Source organism: Artemia franciscana, chromosome 12 (assembly GCF_032884065.1).
Source record: "Artemia franciscana chromosome 12, ASM3288406v1, whole genome shotgun sequence".
NCBI classification, from domain to species: Eukaryota; Metazoa; Arthropoda; class Branchiopoda; order Anostraca; family Artemiidae; genus Artemia; species Artemia franciscana.
In genome coordinates, this window is record NC_088874.1 from 35,289,129 (window position 1) to 35,300,821 (window position 11,693).

Sequence of the window (11,693 nt, forward strand, 5' to 3'; positions counted from 1 at the left end):
TTTTTCATGGTTATCGATGCTGACGGTCTCCTTTTTGTTTTTGTTTTTTTACCTGTAATCTCAGTGTTAATACGAGATATAATCGGGCGGATTTTTATAATTTCTAATGTGTTTTTTATTTCTGTGACACAGTGGGAGTTTTGGGAAACACCACTTCAGAAAGTTGGTCCTCTCAGATTACAAACTGGACAAGGGTCAATTTCATTTAGGGAAGCTATACATCATGAGGTTGAACGTCTTAATTCTTACCGCTTGGAGTCCATTCAAATAAAAGATTCCCTTAGTTTATTTCTGCCAAATCGCTTGTCAATTCTGCTCATATACCCTAATACACATACCCTAATTATATACCCTATACCCTAATTTACCCTATTTACCCTATTACCCTAATTTACAGTAATACTGCTCATTTTTGACTGTTTGAAAATGGATTATCAGGAAACATAGTCCATTTTTCTTGTAATTTGTAAACATTAAATTTATTTAAAATTATTTACCTAGTTCTCTGCCAACAATTATTTCCGCAATAGATATTCTATGTAATGTTCCGCCCTAAGCTGGGATACAACTTTATGATAATCTCCTTAGTCAGAAAAAAGTGTAATGACTTATAAAAAATTACTGTAATAGTATACAAGTAATATTGTAATGACATACTTTCTCACTGTTAGGTGTTGTCGCTTTGACTGACCAAAGAAAACAATATCCAACTCATTTGCAATTTAAAAAAAAACAGTTGGTTCTGTTATTTACAACATACAAATGAAAACCATCTTTTTTCTCTTGAGTTTAGGTTTCTTTTACTTGCATACAGTTCAATAGAGTTTGGTACTTTTCTTTGGCATGATTTTTGTTGCTAAAAATGTGTCCTGAAAGTTAAAATTTTTTGAATCAACTCTGTGTTGATGGTCTAACTTATAACTATAAAATTAACTTAAAATAAACTATAACACTAACTTCTAACTTATAGACTATATTGATAGATAGACTAACTTATTTGGGTCATAGAGCTCACAGACTCAGAGTTTTTCTATTTTTTCTTGAAAAATTTGATCTTTGCTTATAGTATTTTACAGTAAAATATTTGATCCAAGTAACAAACGGTTAAAAAAAATGGTTGATTTTTCGTATCCAATTTAAAAATATTATCTCAACTTGATCCTAATCTCTAAGGCTATAAGATAAGATCTACTCATAAATACAATAGACATGCAACAATACAATACACTCTTTCCCCCAAAGGCTCCTTTGCCGGTATTGCAGGGGATGATATACGGGTCATTTTTACTCAGAAAAAAATTAACTTGCAGAGTAAAAGGAGAAATATATGTATATGGGACACCAATTACAGTGGGGGGGGGGTAACTGCTCCTCCCCTTTAGAATGAAAAATACCTTCGTTTTCCTATTTCATAGCTATTTTCCATTTTATCATGGCTAACTGGTCGTTCTTGTCCCCCTCCTAAAATCCTTCCCCCCACATTTTTATGAATTGGCGCCACTAAGACATGGATATGTTCCAACAATCAAAGCATAAAGACATTCAACAAAGACAGGACATGAATACCCTCAAAAGCGCATGGCCTGTAAGGAGGAGGAAGACAAACATACTATTTAAATGCAAACAGGTTAAAAGTAAAAAACAGGGGGAAAGAGAGAAAAAGAAAGAAAATTGGAAGAATCTCAGCTATCAAGAATTTGTTCTGATTAGTATACCGGCTGTAATGAAACCTAAGCAATAAAATACTATCATTGGCAGTGCAATAGTGGTGCCTAAGTAAAAAGCGATGTGGGCACAATGTATGATTTACTTCTCTTTTTTGGTTTCAGACCAGGGCATTTTGTATGGAAGGATTCGTCGTAGAAACCTCGAAAATGGCTCACTCGATTGGCAATAAAAAGGGTTAGTGCTCTTTTTGATAGTCGAAAGTGATTGGAGGGCAAATAACACCCCTCCTAAGCCCACCATTTCTCAAGACACATCCAATCGAAATTTTGAGATAGCCACTATGTTCAACGTACTTGAAAAGTCCTGAAATTATGTCTTCGAAGATGAGACTCCCTTCCCCTCCTATAGCCCTCAGGGCAAGGGTTGTAAGTTATGCCCTTGGGGCATATAAGGTTTATACACAAAGGGTGATCGAATAAACTTCTGAAGAGGCTCATTGGATTATTAGTCAGAAACTTAGTGCCCTATTCAGACTGATTGGAGAGTGGATACCCTCCGCCCCACACCTCGTATTTTCCCGAAATGTAACTTATAGATATTTTGAGATGACCATTTGCTGTCTCATTTCTTTGGAAATTGAAGGGGCTAGTGCCCCCTTCAATGTTCAAAAGTGATTGGAGGGGAACTAGCCCTGGAACTAATCCCCCCTTACATTCCCATCTTTTGTCCAAGCATATCCAATCAAAATTTTGAGATAGCCATTTTGTTCAGCGTATTTAAAGGTCCAGAAATTATGTCATTAAGGAAGACAACCCCTATTCCCGTCGGGGCAAGGGTTGTAAGTTATGCCCTGGGTCATATAAGGTTTTTACAGAAAGGGTGGCCACATAAACTTTGTAGGGGTTCACTGGATTTGTAATCTTAAGCTATATTTACACTTTTTAAGATTCGAAGTGATCGGGGGCAGATACCCTTCCCCCACCTGGTGTTTTCCCAAAATGAATCTGATAATAATGTCTTTTGGGCGGATACAATCTCCCAGAGCTCATGGGACGGGGTTTTAAGTTATGCCCGTGGCATATAAGTTGTTTTTTATTGAACGGGTAGTTCTATAAACTTTGGATCGGATGGAGTTCGTTTGATTAGAAGTCGAAAGTTTTAATGCCCTTTTTAAGAGTCAAAAGTGAATTGACAGAAAAACAGAAAATTTGCTCTTATTGTACCATCGTCATTGTGAATTTTCTTTTGTTTGTCTGTGCCCCACCCCTAACCTCTTAGACAAAGGACAACTTCCTGAGAAGACTTATGTATAAGCGTTATAATAGTTGTAAATGTTAACTATAAAAAATTAGTTGTTTTTAATATTTTATTTAGTTGTTTTGTAATGTTTAGCTAGCTTAGGTGCTGCTAAAAGGGAATGTTGATTGTTTTTTTTGTTTTTTGTTATATCAAGAGTTGAGAGTGTGTATTTAATCTTGACTGGTATTTGCCCTATTCGACACCACAGACCATTTAGTTCTTCATTAGATAGTGGTTAGAGAAATTGTTATTCCCCTTGGGGCTCATAGTATAGTGGATTTGGAAAATCAGAGGGTAAACTTTAATGATTAGAAATCTGAAAGTATTAGAAATAGAAATCTGGATTTTATTGTTCCAGCTTCTGAACCCCCCTGAAGGGGGGTTAACTAAATTTATTTCTAATTGTGATTTTAATGATCTTGGGTATCAGCATGGTGGATCACGTGATTTTAAGATTTTTCATTTGATTTGCCAAGGCCTTAATAAAACTTTTGATTTTTTAGTTAATTTAGCTAATGTTAATTTCATCCATGCTCTAGCTTTAACGGAGACTTGGCTGGGTGATCATAAATATGCTCTTCTGGATATACCGGGGTACATTTTGTTTACACGGAACCGAGAGCTACGTCAGTACGGGGGTCTTGCATCCTATGTACGTGAAGATCTGCACGTGAAAATCCGTGATGATCCGTGCAAATATAATGAAATGGTGTTTGAAACACTAGTTCTAGAAGCTGGATTAAATAATGTTGATGCATATTTAGTCATTGTGTACAAGTCTTCCTCTAGCTCTATTCAATAAATCTTTGAGAATTTACACGAACAGCTGGCGAAAGTGGCATCTAGCAATAAACCTTGTTTCATTCTTGGTGTTTTCAACATGTTAGATACCGAGTCTTTGGTTACTTCTCAACTTTTAAATCTTTGCCTGTCCTATGGTTTAGTACCTACGATTAAAATTCCGACTTTAGTATCTACGATTAACTTTTCGACTAGAGTTTCTAGGACTTTCGCAACGCTTTTGGACAATATATTTTCAAATATACCTTTTAGATCTTCAGGAGCTGTTGTAAAGGTTAAATCTAACCACTTTGGTGTTTATGCAGAATTTGAGGTATTTACTCATAAGTGAGTAAAGTCTGGCGTGAGTAAAAGGTCTGTGATTTTTGACAAAATCCCCTTCTAAAAGTTAATACTAATTTAGTTCAAGTTGATTGGATGTCCCTGCTTAGAGAGGAAAATGACGTAAATAGTAAATTTGCGCTTTTTTATGATAAGTTATTGGAAAAGGCTAAAGAAGTGGGAGTTGTTAAGAATATGAAAATGCGAAAAAATAATGGAAAGAAGCCATGGGTAACACAAGATCTTCTTTGGAAAATAAATTTAAGAGATGCATTGTTTAAGTTACAAGCTTTAGTACCTATGGATGAGAATAAAGAACAATATCGTGTCTTTCGTAATGGTTTGAATAATTTTCTCCGTGAGACTAAAAAAGGTATTTTAGCTTGAAATTTAAGGAAGCTGAAGAAAACTCATTGAATACCTGGCAAATAATCTATAGTATTATTGGTCAGAGTACTAATATACTATCATCTGAAGTGATAGTAAATGAGGCCATAACTTCAGATGATTTGTAATGAGTTTCAAAATCATTTTATTTCAGTAGGTTCAAAAATAGCCGATCCGATTTTCCCATTTCTAGGACTCACCTTTTGGTTCCACTTTACAGCCCCCTATAGGTGTATCGTTATATCTAAAGTTGATTACCGTGGAGGAGATAAGGGATACCATGTATGCAATGAATAATAGTTCGTCTGGTAGTGACTTGATGAGTCTAAAAATTCTGAAATGCATTTTTCCATCTATGACTAGCATTCTAACATCTTTAATCAATGATTGTTTCAGACAAGATGAGTTTCCAGATTGTTTAAAATATGCAAGAGTGACACCGGTTTATAAAGTTGTTGACAGAAATGATCTTGGTAATTATTGCCCAATATCAGTTTGCCAAATTTTTCTCGTCTGATTGAAAAATGTTTTAGTTCTCGGTTAACCATATTTCTTAAGAAGGTTCAATTTTTGAATATTAATCAGTTTTAATTCCGGAAGAAAAGGAAGACAGGATGTATTGATATTTTTGACAAGTGTTATTAATATGGCCCTAGACAAAGGAGTGAAGGTTGGTGCAGTATTTCTAGACCTAATGAAGGCTTTTGATACATTTAACCATGGTCTAATCTTAGATAAGTGTGACGTTTTTAGGATCCAAGGTAAAGCTCTTGATTTTCTACGGAATTTCCTGAGTAACCGGTACCAGTTTGTAGAGATTAATTTCTTAAAATCTGAATTACACCCAGTCAGTTGTGGTGTCCCACAGGGATCTGTTATTGGCCTGATTCTTTTCCTTTTGTTTATTAATGATATGCCTCATTGTATCCATTATTGTTGTTTTAGTGTTAGTGACATGACTAAAAGTCTCCAGAATGAAACTGTGTCATTATTTGCGGATGACAAAGTGGCTCCCAGTGCTGTAAAAGACGGAAGAATTACTCCTGATCGTTGAAAGACAATGTGAATAGGTTAAATTTTTGTTAAGGGTAAATAGGCTTAAGATTAATCATGGTAAGTCAAAATTTGTCATTTTTTCTCGATCTCCCATTTTTTATCCTTGGATTAAAGAAATTGTTACACATTGTGGGATTTTAAAGTGTACTTTATTGATTAAGTACCTGAGGGGTTTATATTGATGAGATTTTATCATTCAAATCTCATGTACAGTCTATGAGTAAAATTTTCGTAACTTAGGTATAGTGAGACAACTTAAGCATTTTTCCCTGCACATGTCCATCCATATATTTTGTATTGTAGTAGCGTTTGGCTTGGTATATTTGCTTCCGTTGTACGGCCCATACGAGTTCTTCAAAACAACGCTGTTCGTTTGTTGGTTGGCCTACAACCCCGGGATTTGGAGCGGAACGTCTACGAGAAATAAGGATACTACCAGCCTCTGGACAACGAGAGTTCTATACACTTTTGTTTATTTTTATGCTATACCAGGGCACAAATCTTTCATGTTTTGACAGTTTAGTTATTTTGAGATCCATGATCCACAATTATGACACTCGGTCTTCTGGAAAGATTAATATTCCATTGACTGTTTCGACCCAGTCGACGTTTTCTGTGCTTCGTAGGGGGATTAGAAGTTGGAATAATCTTGATCAGAGTTTAAAAATAATAGTGATATTCCTCTTTTCAAGAGTGAAATAAAAGAAATCCTTTTTCCTAAGTATGAATTTTAGTTCTGTTGTTTTTTTGAAGGGGGGAGGTGAAAATAAATAATTCAGCAATTTGTTCTAGCCTCAAGGGGTATGATTTTATTAGCATTGTTGAATTGGTTTGTTGTAAGGCTTGTGGTGCCGATTAGGTCGTAGTATTGGTTTTATAATTTTTTTTTTCTTTGCCCTGTATTATTTTTTAATGCGTTTTTGCAACCCCCTCGGACAAGTTTTTACTTCTTGGGATGGCTGTTATTACTGTTTTTGTTTTGGTTTAATAATAAATGTTTTTCTCTCACAAAAAAGAAGTCGGATTTAGCTCTGGTCTAAACGTAAATTAAAAGTTAAAACAGGACAGAATAGCTTACTCTTTAAGCTGTTTGAAGATGCAAGTAAATACTGCATTCTATCTCCTTTCCAAATGGCAGGATCGTTGCACCGGAAGGAGGGGGAAGTGAGTAGCACGAACATTTTGAGACTCGGTAAAATTAGGACCAAAGCCATAGTTTTTCTGCATCATAGAAAAACCGGAGTGGTTACAGCCGAATCTCAGAATGTCTAAAATTTCGATGTCCGAGATCCAATATAGAAGGTTTAAAATTGAAAATTACAATTTATATTTCGATTATGGTCAGAACATCTGGAAAATTTGGTCCATTATTTGCATACTTTACGTCACATTATTCCCTTGCATCGCTAGTTAACGCCACGGTGCCAAGGTGCAAAGGGAAACTGACTGCCTATAGGCAATTAGCTCACGTAATCAAAGCGCACCTCAGTTTTGCTTCAAGTCCGTAATTAGATGAGTTTTACCATCAGATTTTTTTTCGCTCAAATTAATTAGCTCTTCTTTATGCCAAAGATCAATAACAAAAATGTAATTAGTGTATTTTACAACAATTTTTTTTGCCAATCACTGAATATTATTAAAACAAACTTCGATGGCATAAATTCTTACCACACAAAATCTAGATTTGAAGACATAGTTGCTGAGCCGTTCTACTATACTGAACAAAATGGTCGTCTCAAAATTTTGAATGGATGCGTTTGGAAAATGAACGGGCATGAGAGAAGAATTGCTTGCCCTCCAATCTCTTTTTACTCTTAAAAAAGGTGCCAGAACTTTTAATTTCGAATAAGCTCCTTTAAAATTTTTAATGAAATTTTTCGCTATTACAGAGTGATACTGTCTATGATATTGCTTATATGCCCTTTTGAAAACCTACATGCATACAGGTTTTTGTCTGATTGAAACTCCTCCCAAACAGTCCCTAAAGTTCCACCTTCATACCCTTAGCGTCATTTGTTACTGTAACTGTAGTAATAGTATGAAAAGTATACACATTGTGCCTTCTGGATTGTTCAAAATCCCCCACAACTTACTCTTAATTGTCTAACTTAATAATATAATATTTGTTCTTCTAAGTTAATATTTGTTCGAATAATAATAATATTTGTTCTTCAGATATTGCATTGTCACCTTTTTGAGGTGACATGCTTATAGTTTGTTTTTATTTAGTTCAGCATCCGCCTAAATACTCCTTAGAAGCTTCACCTTAATACCCTTAACTGACACAGTAGCAACAGTTGTAGCAGTATACTCATAACTCCTTTGGTTTCTTCAACATTCCTTTCAACACACGCTGAAAGTTTCAGCTTAATACCATCAACCGTTCTTGAAGCATTTCTGATGCGTCCGTCTGACAGTCTGTGTGGGCATAGTGTGTTTCGAATTAGTTCCATTTAGTTTCTATACATCCCAAATTTTGCACCTTAATATACTTAGCTTTAATAGCACTAGCCCAAGCTTTAGTGGCAGGAGCAGAAATAGAAGTAGTAATAATAGTAACAGTAGAAGTAGTATGAGTGGAAGCAGTAGCATTAGGATGATTTTTTTTTTTTGGTTAGTTGAATATCCCTCAGAGTAAGTCCTGTTTGTTTGAACTTGATGATATGTCCTTTTGATAACCTGTATGTCATCAAATTTTCCTCTCAGTGCTCTTATCCTTAAAAGTAGCAGTAAATGTAATAGTAACAGTAATATTAGCAGTAGTGGGCACATATTGTCTTTCGGTGAGATAATCTTCCCCTTTAAGCCTTATCTGAGAAAGTTCCAACTTTAATACCCAAATCAGCTCTTGAGATGCACTATTGTGAAAATTAGCATGCACATAGCGTCTTTTGCTTTAGCTCGAATTTTCCATCATTACTGTAAATAGTGTAGTCTGATAGTAGTAGTGATGGCACTTGTGGTGGTTTTGGTAGCATGCAGATATTGCCTTTTTGATCATATCCCTTCATTTCCTGATTATTCCAAATTAATATACTCAGTTATTCCTGTTACACTCTTTTGACAATCCTTATGCACATAAAGTGTTTTGATTTAGTTTCACGCCCCACTCAACATTCTCTGAAAGGCTCACCTGAATGCCCTTTGTCTCCTTGGAAAGTAAAGTTCAAACATCTATACCACTCACAATAACATATACTGTGTGTAAACAATGAACGAATTGCATACCTTGTCCTGAGGACTGTGGAGAGGTTGACATCCCCAAAGACATAATTAGTGGATCGTTCAACAAGGCTGAACAATCAGATCTCTTAAAATTTTGATCGGATATGCTTTAGGAAATGATAGACTTGGGGGGGGGGGTGATTGCCCTCCATTCATTTTTTCTCTTAAAAAGGACACTACAATTTTGGAAATCCAATCAAATGAGCTCCCTCTAATCCAAGCTTATAAGACCACCAGTTCCATATAAATCTTATATGCCCCGGGGCATAACTTACATTCCTTTCACATTGGCTCTGGGGGATTGTGTTCATCCTAAAGACATTGTTATATGACTTTTGAACTATTGGTAACAAAATAGCTACTTCACAATATCAGTTAAATGCATTTTGAGAAAAGACGATGTCAGGGAGGGGGGCTAGCTGCTCTCCGTAATGTTTGACTCTTAAAAGAGAGCTAGAACTGTATATTTCAAATTAAATGAGCCTCTTCTAACGTTTACACGACCACCACTTCCATGAAACCTTATGTGCTCCTGGGGCATAACTTACAACCCTTAACCTCATATTCTGGGGTATTCTGTCCCACCCAAAGCCCTTATTATATGATCCTCAACTATTTTTGAACAAACGGCTATCTTAAATTTTTATCGGATGCATATGTGGAAAATATAACGTAGGGGGCTGCCCCCAATCACTTTGACTCTTAGAAAAGGAACTAGAACATATGATTTCTAATCTAGTGAGCCCCCACTGGAGTTTTACAACCACACTTTCCATAAGAACCTTATACGCCATCAGGGGGCACAACTTACAACCCTTGCGCTGAAGGCTGTGGGGGGAGGGTTATCGTTGTCAGAGACATGATTTTCAAATCTACCAAATACGCTGAGCAAAATGTCTATCTCAAAATTTTGATTAGTTGTGTTTAAGGAATTGATGGATGTGTATGGGGGGGAGGGGTTTGTTGGCCTACAATCAATTTTGACAATTAAAATGGCTCTTTCAATTTTCAATCGAGTGAGCATATTGAAGTTTCTACGACAGCAAATGGCCATCCCAACATTTTTATCAGATGCATTTTGGGAAAAAATGTGGTATGGGGGGGGGCATCCACCCTCCGATCACTTTGATTCTTAAAAAAACATATTAGAAAATCCAATTACTAATCCAGTGAGCCCTCTCCGAAGTTTATATGACCACCCTTTCCATAAAAGCCTATATATGTCTCCAGGCCATAACTTACAGCCCTTGCCCTGAGGGCTGTACGGGAGGGGGGACTGTCATCCTCAAAGACATGATTTCTGGACCTTTTAATTACACTGAGAAAAATGGCAATCTCAAAATTTTTATTGGATGTGTTTGGGAAAGTGTTGAGCATGGAAGGAGGTTTAGCTGCCCTCTGATCACTTTTGACTATTAAAAGGGGCACTAGACCCTACAATTTCCAATCAAATTAGCCTTTTTCGAAATTACTACGACAACAACTGACCATCTCAAAATTTCTATCAGTAAAATACGAGGTCTAGGGAGTGTATACACCCTCCGATCACTCTGATCTTAAATGAGGCACTACAGTTTCTGATTAACAATCCAATGCACCCCCTCCGAAGTTTATACGATCACCTTTTCTATATAAGCCTTATACACCCCCGGGATATAACTTATAACCCTTGTCCTGAGGGTTTGGGGGGTGGGTTGTCATCCTCAAATACATAATTTCCGAACCTTTCAACTACGTTGAAGAAAATGACTATCTCAAAATTTTGATTGGATGAATTTAGGGGAAATGTGGGTGTGGGAGGGGGGTTAATTACCCTCCAATCACTTTCGACTATTACAAAGGACATATGCCGTTTCAATTTCCAATTGAATGAGCCCTTTTTGAAGTTTCTATGACAAGTCCTTCGATACAAACTGTCCTGGTCTAAGACAAAAAAATAAAATAATACATTGTGCCCACATCGCTCTTTACTTAGGCAGCACTTTTGTGCTGCCTATGATAAAAAGCTTTGCCAAAGCAATAGAGACGTTAGTTTAATGAGCAATGGATTTAGGAGGGTGCATCCCCACTCTATATAGACTGATTTTAGTCTTTTTTAATGTTGTTCTGAACTCTCAGTAAAAAAAAAAAAAACATGTTTCAAACAAATTTTAATTTCTGATTGTTTATCACACCCAGCTCCCTCGATGTGGTTTTCATGCACCCTCCCCTCTCCCACTCTGCACCTACCTACACTCTTTTACAACAGGTGATTTGGAAATAAAAAGAAACTTATTAGTTTTATCAAACGGTCATTGTGTTTCAGGAGTCATTCTTAAAGAATATGGACAAATAGTGAAAACTTTAGCACAAAGAGCAAAGTCTTGAGGAGGGGGCAACTCCTTTCATATACGTAATAATTTCTGTTCGTTTAAGTTTTGATGTTGCTCCTTACCTTCACATGAAAAAACTTTTTTAATTTAGTTTCCGAGCGCTTTTAAAGGATACCGAGAAATCCGGCTCCCCCTCCATGAAAAATTCCTTTCCCCCCACGGAAAAACTACACCACGGAAAGTTGCTTTCACGTAGAAATATCCTCCCCCCTCTCCAGGGAAATTCCACCAAGACGATTATATTCTAGCTGAAAATTCCACCCAGAAAAATTCTTGTGGACGATCTCGGTTGAAATATTTTTTAGCGCGCTTTCGTTAGAAAAAGACTTGTTTCCCTCCTCGGTGGGAAAGTTTTCCAGAAAAAAGCCAGCACATGGGTATTTTCCAGCAAAGGTTGTTTTAGGGGGAAGAGTACAAAAGAAACTTTTAAAAACCTACCAAAAATGTGAAATTGATATCTACTCCCTCATGATTTCTGGGAATATTCCTGGTCTACACTGTTATTATGAAAGTAAAGAATAAAACTAAACCCCAAAATGAGTAAAATATATTCCGTACAGGAGG